This window comes from Thalassophryne amazonica, chromosome 15, assembly GCF_902500255.1.
Source record: "Thalassophryne amazonica chromosome 15, fThaAma1.1, whole genome shotgun sequence".
Taxonomy (NCBI): domain Eukaryota; kingdom Metazoa; phylum Chordata; class Actinopteri; order Batrachoidiformes; family Batrachoididae; genus Thalassophryne; species Thalassophryne amazonica.
The window spans coordinates 53,113,696-53,127,059 of record NC_047117.1 but is presented as its reverse complement, the minus strand read 5'-3'; the positions used below and the strand labels follow the sequence as shown (position 1 = coordinate 53,127,059).

Sequence of the window (13,364 nt, the reverse complement as noted above, 5' to 3'; positions counted from 1 at the left end):
CACAGCAAAGGATTCTGGACTATGATCATGTGGAGTTGAAACCTTTTGAGTACACAGAGTATAAGACATTTGACTTGGAAGATGAACAAGATCCTGATAACCTGTTTCTACTATCTAACACAATTGACTGCAAGTACTTTTCTGAAGATGATTTTAATAATTATGTTAATTCTGAGGGCAAGTTCTCAATTAGTCACTTTAATAGTAGGAGTATGTATAGTAATTTCACTTCCATCAAAGAATTTTTGCAACAGTTCACGCAGCCATTTCACGTTATTGCAATTTCAGAAACATGGTTTAATGATGATAAAGGCATAGATTTTGAATTAGAGGGTTATAACTTGAATTACGTAAACAGAACAAACAAAATGGGAGGTGGAGTTGCTTTATATGTCCATAAAAACATTAAATTTAGAGTAATAGAAAGTATGACAATGACAATAAATGACATATTAGAATGCATATCCGTAGAAATAATTAACAGAAAAAAGAAAAACATTATTGTTAGCTGCATATACAGGTCATCAGGGTCGAGTTTAGAAATATTTACAGACTGGGTGGAAAACTCACTGGGAAAAGCCACTCTACTGGTCTCTACTGCGGTACGGTATCACTTCCTGTTCCGGAGCACAACGGTGTTTTGCTGTATCTGTTAGCTGTTTAATCTGCGTAGTTAGATTGATCTAGATAAAGATTTGTTTCACAGTGTAATCTTCACGTGCCTTAACTAAAGCACTCTCTCTGCTGAATCACCTCTAAATTATTTACACATTATTCACTTTGTGTGTTTTTAGGAATCCACTAGCTTAGCACAGCTACTACCTCTTAGCCGGTTTAGCATGGCAGCTTCTCCTGTCTCTCCCGCACTTCTCTGCTCTGGGTGTGAAATGTTTAGTTATTCCTTGGCCTCCTTTAGCAGTAATGGTACTTGTAATAAGTGTAGCTTATTCGTAGCTTTGGAGGCCGGGCTGGGCAAATTGGAGACTCGGCTCCGCACCTTGGAAAATCCTACAGCTAGCCAGGCCCCTGTAGTCGGTGCGGACCAAGGTAGTTTAGCCGCCGTTAGCTGTCCTCGAGCAGATCCCGAGCAGCCGGGTCAGCAGGCCGACTGGGTGACTGTGAGGAAGAAGCGTAGTTCTAAACAGAAGCCCCCTGTACACCACCAACCTGTTCACACTTCTAACCGTTTTTCCCCACTCTGCGACACACCCGCCGAGGAACAAACTCTGGTTATTGGCGACTCTGTTTTGAGAAATGTGAAGTTAGTGACACCAGCAACCATAGTCAATTGTCTTCAGGGGGCCAGAGCAGGCGACACTGAAGGCAATTTGAAACTGCTGGCTAAGGCTAAGCGTAAATTTGGTAAGATTGTAATTCACGTTGGCAGTAATGACACCCGGTTACGCCAATCGGAGGTCACTAAAATTAACATTGAATCGGTGTGTAACTTTGCAAAAACAATGTCGGACTCTGTAGTTTTCTCTGGGCCCCTCCCCAATCGGACCGGGAGTGACATGTTTAGCCGCATGTTCTCCTTGAATTGCTGGCTGTCTGAGTGGGGTCCAAAAAATGAGGTGGGCTTCATAGATAATTGGTAAAGCTCCTGGGGAAATCCTGGTCTTGTAAGGAGAGACGGCATCCATCCCACTTTGGATGGAGCAGCTCTCATTTCTAGAAATCTGGCCAATTTTCTTAAACCCTCCAAACCGTGACTATCCAGGGTTAGGACCAGGAAGCAGAGTTGTAGTCTTACACACCTCTCTGCAGCTACTCTCCCCCTGCCATCCCCTCATTACCCCATCCCCATAGAGATGGTGCCTGCTCCCAGACCACCAATAACCAGCAAAAATCTATTTAAGTATAAAAATTCAAAAAGAAAAAATAATATAGCACCTTCAACTGCACCACAGACTAAAACAGTTAAATGTGGTTTATTAAATATTAGATCTCTCTCTTCTAAGTCCCTGTTAGTAAACAATATAATAATTGATCAACATATTGATTTATTCTGCCTTACAGAAACCTGGTTACAGCAGGATGAATATGTTAGTTTAAATGAGTCAACACCCCCGAGTCACACTAACTGCCACAATGCTCGTAGCATGGGCCGAGGCGGAGGATTAGCAGCAATCTTCCACTCCAGCTTATTAATTAATCAAAAACCCAGACAGAGCTTTAATTCATTTGAAAGCTTGACTCTTAGTCTTGTCCATCCAAATTGGAAGTCCCAAAAACCAGTTTTATTTGTTGTTATCTATCGTCCACCTGGTCATTACTGCGAGTTTCTCTGTGAATTTTCAGACCTTTTGTCTGACTTAGTGCTTAGCTCAGATAATTATAGTGGGCGATTTTAACATCCACACAGATGCTGAGAATGACAGTCTCAACACTGCATTTAATCTATTGTTAGACTCGATTGGCTTTGCTCAAAATGTAAATGAGTCCACCCACCACTTTAATCATACTTTAGATCTTGTTCTGACTTATGGTATGGAAATTGAAGACTTAACAGTATTCCCTGAAAACCCCCTTCTGTCTGATCATTTCTTAATAACATTTACATTTACTTTGATGGACTACCCAGCAGTGGGGAATACATTTCACTACAGTAGAAGTCTTTCAGAATGTGCTTTAACTAGGTTTAAGGATATGATTCCTTCTTTGTTATGTTCTCCAATGCCATATACCAACACAGTGCAGAGTAGCTACCTAAACTCTGTGAGTGAGATAGATTATCTCGTCAATAGTTTTACATCCTCATTGAGGACAACTTTGGATGCTGTAGCTCCTCTGAAAAAGAGAGCCTTAAATCAGAAGTGCCTGACTCCGTGGTATAACTCACAAACTCGCAGCTTAAAGCAGATAACCCATAAGTTGGAGAGGAAATGGCATCTCACTAATTTAGAAGATCTTCACTTAGCCTGGAAAAAGAGTCTGTTGCTCTATAAAAAAGCCCTCCGTAAAGCTAGGACATCTTACTACTCATCACTAATTGAAGAAAATAAGAACAACCCCAGGTTTCTTTTCAGCACTGTAGCCAGGCTGACAAAGAGTCAGAGCTCTACTGAGCCGAGTATTCCTTTAACTTTAACTAGTAATGACTTCATGACTTTCTTTGCTAATAAAATTTTAACTATTAGAGAAAAAATTACTCATAACCATCCCAAAGACATATCGTTATCTTTGACTGCTTTCAGTGATGCTGGTATTTGGTTAGACTCTTTCTCTCCGATTGTTCTCTCTGAGTTATTTTCATTAGTTACTTCCTCCAAACCATCAACATGTCTATTAGACCCCATTCCTACCAGGCTGCTCAAGGAAGCCCTACCATTAACACTCCTACTCCCAAAGCCCTGCCAAATGGCAGTTATACCTTTAAATCCCAAGGACCTGCCAAATGGCAGTTATACCTTTAAATCCCAAGGCGCTGCCAAATGGCAGCTGCACTCCCTGGATTTACATCTTACATCTCAACGACCCCCTTTCATGAGCTAATACACAGTAGCACCTTATTCAGCTTTCGCATTTGTCCTCTTTGTGTCAGCAAAATAAAAAAATAGTTTCAGTTGCATTTGTAAGAAGTAACTCTAAAGACAGAACCCATGTACATAAGAAAAAACAGATGTTTAGTTATAAAGAATAAAATAAACTTTTCAAGTTTATCAGATTCTTTGACCATAAAGACATACCCATAGCTTTAGGAATGATATTTGTACCACTATTACTTCAATAGTTATTATGCTAATGTTTTGTTATTTCTATATTCTTATTATTTCTATTGTTACCAGGTGACATTTGACCTAGTTTGTTTGAACGCACCTGGCACTGCCACATCTCCTTTCTGTGAACTTGTTACAAAAAACACAACACTTAGTAGAAGAAATTTAGATTCAAGATTCAAAGCTTTATTGTCATATGCACAGTACTTTGCTGCCCACACTGGATGTCCAAAATATCTTATATGCTCTGTGCTATAAAGCTTAGCCATCTCTGCGTCTCTCAGTCAACAGAGTGAGTATGTGTTGTGAGCTGGCTTTCCAGCACTTGCACATTCTGATCTAATGGCCTCCATGTACATAACAAAATGTGGCCTAATGAGATGTAAAGTACCCAGTGCTGCCATTTGGCAGCGCTTGGTAGATAGAAGAGTAGTGTAAAAATGCTGGTAATAGCAGTGTTAATTCATGCTTCGATCTTAAATATGATCAATCTATCTTTATTAGTTGGCTATGTGCCACAGGCTTTTAAGGTGGCAGTAATTAAACCATTACTTAAAAAGCCATCACTTGACCCAGCTATCTTAGCTAATTATAGGCCAATCTCCAACCTTCCTTTTCTCACAAAAATTCTTGAAAGGGTAGTTGTAAAACAGCTAACTGATCATCTGCAGAGGAATGGTCTATTTGAAGAGTTTCAGTCAGGTTTTAGAATTCATCATAGTGCAGAAACAGCATTAGTGAAGTTTACAAATGATCTTCTTATGGCCTCATACAGTGGACTCATCTCTGTGCTTGTCCTGTTAGACCTCAGTGCTGCTTTTAATACTGTTGACCATAAAATTTTATTACAGAGATTAGAGCATGCCAAGGTACTGCGCTGCGGTGGTTTGAATCATATTTATCTAATAGCTTACAATTTCTTCACAGACTAAGGTTAATTATGGAGTTCCACAAGGTTCTGTGCTAGGACCAATTTTATTCACTTTATACATACTTCCCTTAGGCAGTATTATTAGAAAGCATTGCTTAAATTTTCAATGTTACACAGATTATACCCAGCTTTATCTATCCATGAAGCCAGAGGACACACACCAATTAGCTAAACTGCAGGATTGTCTTACAGACATAAAGACATGGATGACCTCTAATTTCCTGCTTTTAAACTCAGATAAAGCTGAAGTTACTGTACTTGGCCCCACAAATCTGAAATAAGAAATATGGTGTCTAACCAGATCCTTACTCTGGATGGCATTACCCTGACCTCTAGTAATACTGTGAGAAATCTTGGAGTCAAATATGTAGGACTGCTTTTTTGCATTTGCTCATTATCTCTAAAATTAGAAAGGTCTTGTCTCAGAGTGATGCTGAAAAACTAAGTTAATTCAGTTAATTCAAAATGCTGCAGCTAGAGTACTGACAGGGACTAGAAGGAGAGAGCATATCTCACCCATATTGGCCTCTCTTCATTGGCTTCCTGTTAATTCTAGAATAGAATTTATTCTTCTTCTTCTTACTTATAAGGTTTTGAATAATCAGGTCCCATCTTATTTTAGGGACCACATCGTACCATATCACCTCAACAGAGCGCTTCGCTCTCAGACTGCAGGCTTACTTGTACTTCCTAGGGTTTGTAAGAGTAGAATGGGAGGCAGAGCCTTCAGCTTTCAGGCTCCTCTCCTGTGGAACCAGCTCCCAATTCGGATCAGGGAGACAGACACCATCTCTACTTTTAAGATTACGCTTAAAACTTTCCTTTTTGCTAAAGCTTATAGTTAGGGCTGCATCAGGTGACCCTGAACCATCCCTTAGTTATGCTGCTATAGACTTAGACTGCTGGGGGGTTCCCATGATGCACTGAGTGTTTATTTCTCTTTTTGCTCTGTATGCACCACTCTGCATTTAATCATTAGTGATTGATCTCTGCTCCCCTCCACAGCATGTCTTTTTCCTGATTCTCTCCCTGGCGGTTTCTTCCTGTTAAAAGGGAGTTTTTCCTTCCCACTATCACCAAGTGCTTGCTCACAGGGGGTCGTTTTGACCGTTGTGGTTTTTCCATAATTATTGTATGGCTTTGCCTTACAATATAAAGCGTCTTGGGGCAACCGTTTGTTGTGATTTGTCGCTATATAAATAAAATTGATTTGATTTGATTTGTGTTGTGTGGCCACCAGAAGAGGAGGTACTGCTGGCCCACCACCAGAGGGCGTCCTGCCGAATGGCGGGCTTCAGGCACGAGAGGGCGCCGCCGCCTCACGGGAGCAGCTGGAGATGACAGCTGTCCTTCATCACCATCTGACAGCTGTCCCTCATCATCATCACCATCACTATAAAAGCCAGGCAGCAACTCCACCTCGCTGCCGAGAAATCAGTCTACCTAGCAGGTAAACCTCTCAGCTGTTTTGGTGCCGATCGCACAGTGATCTTTGATTGTCTTGCAGGTGTTCCTGGACCTTTCCATAGCAGGAGGCTGGGATTGTACATCCAACAGGAGATGACGTATCTCTCTCCTCATGGATAAGTAGTGTCAGGACCTGCACATGGTTGTTTGGAGGTGGAGGTGTTTGCCCTCCGGACGGAACTGTTTGCTGACTGTGTACTGGGTGTGTGCACATACACACCTACCATTAACTGTTTCTGCTTCCTGCCAGCAGTACCAGATCTGACAGCTGGAGACGGTGGCCACCTGGGGACTCAGGACTTGGCGGCTCCGGTGTCTTCCAGATCCGTTGGCAGTGGAAATTGTGTGGGACCCGGCTCTTCTCTGGACAGACGTCTTCTATCCTCGAGCCTGCCCACACGTCACTGTTGTACATTGTTTGACTCCAAAAACTGTAATTGTTTGTATCTCGTTGTGCACTTCACAACAGCAAATTGTTACTTTTGGCTTATCCATTGTCCATTCATTTACGTCCCCTGTTGTGGGTCCGTGTCACGACACTTTCCCAACAGGATTTCTCGGCCAGCGTCATGGATCCCGAGGGGCGTCAACCATCGGATGAACCACCAATGGGAACGCAGGGTGCACAGGCATTGGCAGGAGGCGTGTTAGGTGAGCTACCGCAAATCTTAACCACCTTCGCTGCTCGGTTGGACTTGGTGACCGAGCAGAATGTGATTCTCAATCGGAGGATGGAGGATCTCACTGCCCAGGTGGAAGCGCGCCAGCAAGGGGGGTTCTGCAGCTCCTCCTGCTGCTGACCGAGTACTGGATACAGACATTCCAGTGGTGGTTCAACGAACACCCCCCCCCCCGTCCCCTGAAGCATACATAAGCCCCCCGGAACCATACGGAGGCTGTGTTGAGACATGCGCGGACTTCTTAATGCAGTGTTCGCCTGTCTTTGCACAGCATCCCGTGATGTACGCGTCCGATGTTAGCCGGGTAGCTTATGTCATTAATCTGCTTCGAGGAGAGGCACGCGCCTGGGCTACGGCACTCTGGGAGCAAAATTCACGGCTCTTAACCACATACACTGGGTTTGTAAGGGAGTTTAAACAGGTGTTTGATCATCCCAATAGAGGCGAGACTGCATTAAGCGTGCTGCTGTCAATGAGACAGGGGCATCGGAGTGCAGCCGCTTATGCAGTCGACTTCCGCATCGTGGCTGCGAGGTCTGGCTGGAATAACGTTGCACTCCGCGCCGCCTTCGTCTCCAGTCCTGAAGGAGCACTTGCTGGCTAAGGATGAGCCGCGGGATTTTGACAGACTTGTCGATCTGGTCATACGGTTAGACAACCGGTTGGAAGAACATCGTCGGGAGCGAGGCGAAGGACATGGCCAGGCGCGAGCCGTCCCTCTCCCTTCCGGGTCCAAAAGGGTGCCGTCGTCCCCACGCTCCACAGCCGGAGAGCTCCGTGTGGCAACAGCTCCCCCTGCTGACGAAGCCATGGACACGAGCAGGGCCAAAGTTAAATCCAATGACAGACAACAGAGGCTGGCCCGCAGGGAATGTTTTTACTGTGGATTCATGTGAGCATATACAGAAAAACTGCCCCAAACGGTTAAACTACAACGCCCGCCCTTAGAGACTGGGCTAAAGGTGGGCCATAACATTCACGATGAAAAATCCCGTAAATCTGCACACATCCCAGTAACGATCCTGAGTGGGGATCTCACCCTTCACGCCCCAGCACTGGTGGACACGGGATCAGAGGGGAATCTGCTGGATAACAGATGGGCAAGGGAGGTTGGGCTCCCTCTAGTGGCTCTCCCTTCTCCACTGAAGGTAAGGGCACTAGATGGCACCCTTCTCCCATTAATCACACACCAGACACGGCCTGTGACATTGGTTGTGTCTGGGAATCATAGGGAGGAGATTGTGTTTTTCGTAACCCCTTCTACCTCCCGAGTGATTTTGGGGTTTCCATGGATGGTGAAGCACAATCCCCGGATAGATTGGTCATCTGGGGTTGTGAGGCAGTGGAGCGAAACCTGCCACCGGGAATGTTTAGGATCCTCGGTTCCACCCGGTGTGACAGCTAATGAGGAGGTCAAAGTTCCCCCCAATCTGACGTCGGTGCCTGAGGAGTACCACGATCTTGCTGACGTCTTCAGCAAAGATCTGGCACTCACTCTTCCCCCGCACCGGCCGTACGATTGCGCCATTGATTTGATTCCGGGCGTTGAATACCCATCCAGCAGGCTGTACAATCTCTCACATCCTGAGCGTGAATCAATGGAGACCTACATCCGGGACTCTTTAGCTGCCGGATTGATCCGGAACTCCACCTCCCCAATGGGTGCAGGTTTCTTTTTTGTGGGCAAGAAAGACGGCGGACTCCGTCCATGCATTGATTACAGAGGGCTGAACGAAATTACGGTTCACAACCGATACCCGTTACCTCTGCTGGATTTGGTGTTCATGCCCCTGCATGGAGCCCAAATATTCACAAAACTAGATCTTAGGAACGCGCACCACCTGGTTCGGATCCGGAAGGGAGACGAATGGAAGACGGCATTCAACACCCTGTTAGGTCATTTTGAGTACCTGGTCATGCCGTCCGGCCTCACCAATGCGCCCGCAACGTTCCAAGTGTTGGTTAATGACGTCTTGCGGGACTTCCTGCACCGGTTCATCTTTGTATACCTGGACGACATCCTCATCTTCTCCCCGGATCCTGAGACCCATGTGCAGCATGTACGTCAGGTCCTACAGCGGTTGTTGGAGAACCGGCTGTTTGTGAAGGGTGAGAAGTGCGAGTTCCACCGCACTTCTTTGTCCTTCCTGGGGTTCATAATCTCCTCCAACTCCGTCGCCCCTGATCCGGCCAAGGTTGCGGCGGTGAGAGATTGGCCCCAACCAACAAGCCGTAGGAAACTACAACAGTTCCTCGGCTTCGCAAATTTCTACCGGAGGTTCATCAAGGGCTACAGTCAGGTAGTCAGCCCCCTGAAGACCCTTACCTCCACTAAAGTCCCCTTCACCTGGTCAGATCGGTGCGACGCCGCGTTTAGGGAGTTGAAAAGCCTGTTCTCGACTGCACCAGTTCTGGTGCAGCCCGATCCCAATCGCCAGTTTATCATTGAAGTGGATGCCTCTGACTCAGGGATAGGAGCCGTGCTGTCCCAGAGCAGGGAGTCCGATAAGGTCCTCCACCCTTGTGCCTATTTTTCCTGCAGGTTGACCCCGGCAGAGCGAAACTATGACGTCGGCAATCGGAAACTCCTAGCGGTGAAAGAGGCTCTTGAGGAGTGGAGTCACCTGTTGGAGGGAGCTGCGGTACCTTTCACGGTTTTCACGGACCATCGGAACCTGGAATACATCCGGACTGCCAACGTCTGAACCCCAGGCAAGTCCGCTGGTCACTGTTCTTCGGGTGTTTTGACTTCCAGATCACCTACCGCCCCAGGACTAAGAACCAATGATCTGACGCCCTGTCCCGGGTCCACGAAGAGGAGGTCAAAACCGAGCTGTCAGATCCTCCGGATCTCATCATCCCCGAGTCCACTATCATGGCCACCCTCACCTGGGACTTGGAGAAGACCGTCCAGGAGGCCCTGGCATGGAACCCGGACCCGGGGACCGGCCCCAAGAACAGACTTTACGTCCCACCAGAAGCCAGAGCTGCAGTCCTGGACTTCTGTCACGGTTCTAAGCTCTCCTGTCACCCAGGGGTGCGAAGAACCATGGCAGTGGTTCGGCAGCGCTTCTGCTGGGCGTCCATGGAAGCCGACGTCCGGGAGTATGTCCAGGCCTGCACCACCTGCGCCAGGGGAAAAGCCGATCACCAAAGGGCACAGGGACTCCTTCAATCGCTACCTGTGCCCCACCGCCCCTGGTCCCACATCGAAGCTCCCGACGGCCCAGGAGACTGCAGACCTCCTGGTCCACCATGTTGTACGTCTGCACGGGATTCCATCTGACATCGTTTCCGACCGTGGTCCCCAGTTCTCCTCACAAGTTTGGGGAAGTTTCTGTAGGGAACTGGGGGCCACCGTGAGCCTCTCGTCCAGGTACCATCCCCAGACGAACGGACAGGCAGAGCGGGCGAACCAGGACTTGGAGCAGGCCCTCCGCTGCATGACCTCCACGCACCCGACGGCCTGGAGTTACCATCTGGCCTGGATCGAGTACAACAGCCAGATCTCATCTGCCACCGGCCTCTCCCCGTTTGAGGTGTGTTTGGGGTACCAGCCCCCATTGTTTCCCATGGTGGAGGGAGAGGTTGGTGTGCCCTCGGTCCAGGCCCACCTAAGGAGGTGCCGTCGGGTGTGGCGCACTGCCACTCTGCCCTGCTTAAAGCCCGGGCGAGGGCTAAGACCCATGCCCCTGGCCCCTGCATACCAGCCCGGGCAGGAGGTTTGGTTATCCACCAAGGACATTCCCCTGCAAGTGGAATCCCAAAAGTTAAAGGACAGATTCATCGGACCTTTCCCCATACTCAAAGTCCTCAGTCCAGCCGCAGTGAAGCTGAAGCTACCAGCTTCACTGCGGATTCACCCCGTCTTCCATGTGTTCCATATCAAGCCCTGCCACTCCTCTCCACTCTGCACCCCCGGACCGGCGCCGCCTCCTGCCCGGATTATCGATGGGGAGCCTGCCTGAACCATGCGCAGGCTCCTGGACGTCCATCGAAAGGGCCGGGTATTTCAGTATCTGGTGGACTGGGAGGGATATGGACCTGAAGAGCGCTCCTGGGACCTGGCCCTCCTGGCCGATTTCTACCGTCGTCACCCCGACAAACCTGGTTGGGTGCCAGGAGGCGCCCATTGAGGGGGGGGTCCTGTTGTGTGGCCGCCAGAAGAGGAGGTACTGCTGGCTCACCACCAGAGGGCGTCCTGCCTGAATGGCGGGCTTCAGGCACGAGAGGGCGCCGCCGCCTCACGGGAGCAGCTGGAGATGACAGCTGTCCCTCATCACCATCTGACAGCTGTCCCTCATCATCATCACCCTCACTATAAAAGCCAGGCAGCAACTCCACCTCGCTGCAGAGAAATCAGTCTACCTAGCAGGTAAACCTCTCAGCAGTTTTGGTGCCGATCGCACAGTGATCTTTGATTGTCTTGCAGGCGTTCCTGGACCTTTCCACAGCTGGAGGCTGGGATTGTACATCCAACAGGAGACGACGTATCTCTCTCCTCATGGATAAGTAGTGTCAGGACCTGCACGTGGTTGTTTGGAGGTGGAGGTGTTTGCCCTCCGTACGGAACTGTTTGCTGACTGTTTACTGGGTGTGTGCACACACACACCTACCATTAACTGTTTCTGCTTCCTGCCAGCAGTACCAGATCTGACAGCTGGAGACAGTGGCCACCTGGGGGCTCAGGACTTGGCGGCTCCGGTGTGTTCCAGATCCGTTGGCAGTGGAAATCGTGTGGGACCCGGCTCTTCTCTGGACAGACGTCTTCTATCCTCGAGCCTACCCACACGTCACCGTTGTACATTGTTTGACTCCAAAAACTGTAATTGTTTGTATCTCGTTGTGCACTTCACAACAGTAAATTGTTACTTTTGGCTTATCCATTGTCCATTCATTTACGCCCCCTGTTGTGGGTCCGTGTCACGACACTTTCCCAACAATTTGATCTGAAAAAACATTCTCAGTATTAAGTAATAAAAAAATATTTATCTGTGGGGATTATAATATAGATTTGATTAACCCAAATAATCACAAACCAACTGATGAATATATTAATAGGATGTACAGTATGAGCCTCTATCCAAGTATCACCAAACCCAGTAGAATAACATCTCACAGTGCTACGCTCATTGATAATATCTTCACAAACAATATGGAGTGTACAAATACTTGTGGTCTGCTGATTTGTGATATTACCGACTATTTACCTGTCTTTATAGTACATGATGACAACTTTAGTACCTGTAAGGCACCCCAAAAACCTATATACAAACGAATAAAAAATTATAAAAGTATTAATGCTCTTCATCAAAATCTGCTAGAGCTTGACTGGAACACTGTGTATAGTGAAAGTGATGCGGATGTTTCATTTAATAATTTTTTAGAAATCTTTACTGCAATATATAATAAATGCTGTCCAATTTGCCAAATTAGTAAAAACAATAAAGTAATAAAATGTCCATGGATGACGAACGGATTGCAAAATGCTTGTAAAAAGAAAAATAATTTATACAGAGAATTTGTTAGATTAAGGACTGTGGAATCTGAACATAGATATAAAAGCTATAAAAATAAATTGATTGAAATTAAGAGAACTAGCAAGAAATTATACCAATTTATTACATAATAATAAAAATGACATTAAAAAGGTTTGGGGAATTTTGAATAGTGTTATCAAAGGACACAAAAATAATTATCATATCCTGACTATTTTATTGATAATAACGGTGATAATTATAATATGTGCGATGTTGTTAATAAATTTAATAGTTTTTTTGTAAATGTTGGGCCAGACTTAGCGAGTAAAATTTCTATGGGTATGGATAATCAACTTGACAACGCGACTCGACAGTTCAATACAATTTCAAGTACAATGTTCCTGTCTGGAGTGACTGAGAAAGAGCTAATAGATATTGTTAACAAATGCAAAAATAAATCATGTATGGATTGTTATGACATAGATATGACTGTGTTAAAAAGAATTGTGTTAAGGCCGAGGCATCGGTGGCAGCGATACATCCAGGCCCGAGGCGTCGGCTACATCCGAGGCTAACAGCGGCTACGTCCGCGGCTGGCGGCGGCTACATCCGGGGCTGGCGGCGGAGGCATCGGTGGAGGCGGTTCATCCAGGCCCGAGGCATCGGTGGCGGCAGTTCATCCAGGCCCGAGGCATCGGTGGCGGCGATACATCCAGGCCCGAGGCGTCGGCTACATCCGAGGCTAACAGCGGCTACATCCGGGGCTGGCGGCGGCGGCAACCGAGGCTGGCGGCGGTAACATCTGAGGCCGCCTACGGCTACATTCCTGGCTGATGGCGGCTACATCCGTGGCTAGCAGCGGCTACGACCGAGGCTGGGGGCGCCTGTGAACGAGGTTAGCAACGGGGAGGGTTGGTGTGCGGTGACCGGACCTGTGGTGGTGGAGGTTACGGGTGAAAATTGTTTTTTGCAGTTAACAGTGGCCATACTAAGCCACGATAGTTAACATGGCACCACCCAAGAAAACGGAGAAACTTGAGGAAAATATAGAGGAGATAAAGACCTCAATAAACCAGATATTAAAAGA

At 47.1% G+C, this 13,364-nt stretch overlaps 1 long non-coding RNA gene across 1 annotated transcript; it reads right to left on the bottom strand.

The window, feature by feature from the left end:
* Positions 1 to 297: 297 nt before the first annotated feature.
* Positions 298 to 11,975, bottom strand: LOC117526973. Its single transcript, XR_004565403.1, has 3 exons — positions 11,757 to 11,975; positions 820 to 822; positions 298 to 565 (listed from the first exon to the last, which is right to left on the bottom strand). It is a non-coding gene; the product is annotated as an uncharacterized LOC117526973 (long non-coding RNA).
* Between the last annotated feature and the right edge of the window lie 1,389 nt (positions 11,976 to 13,364).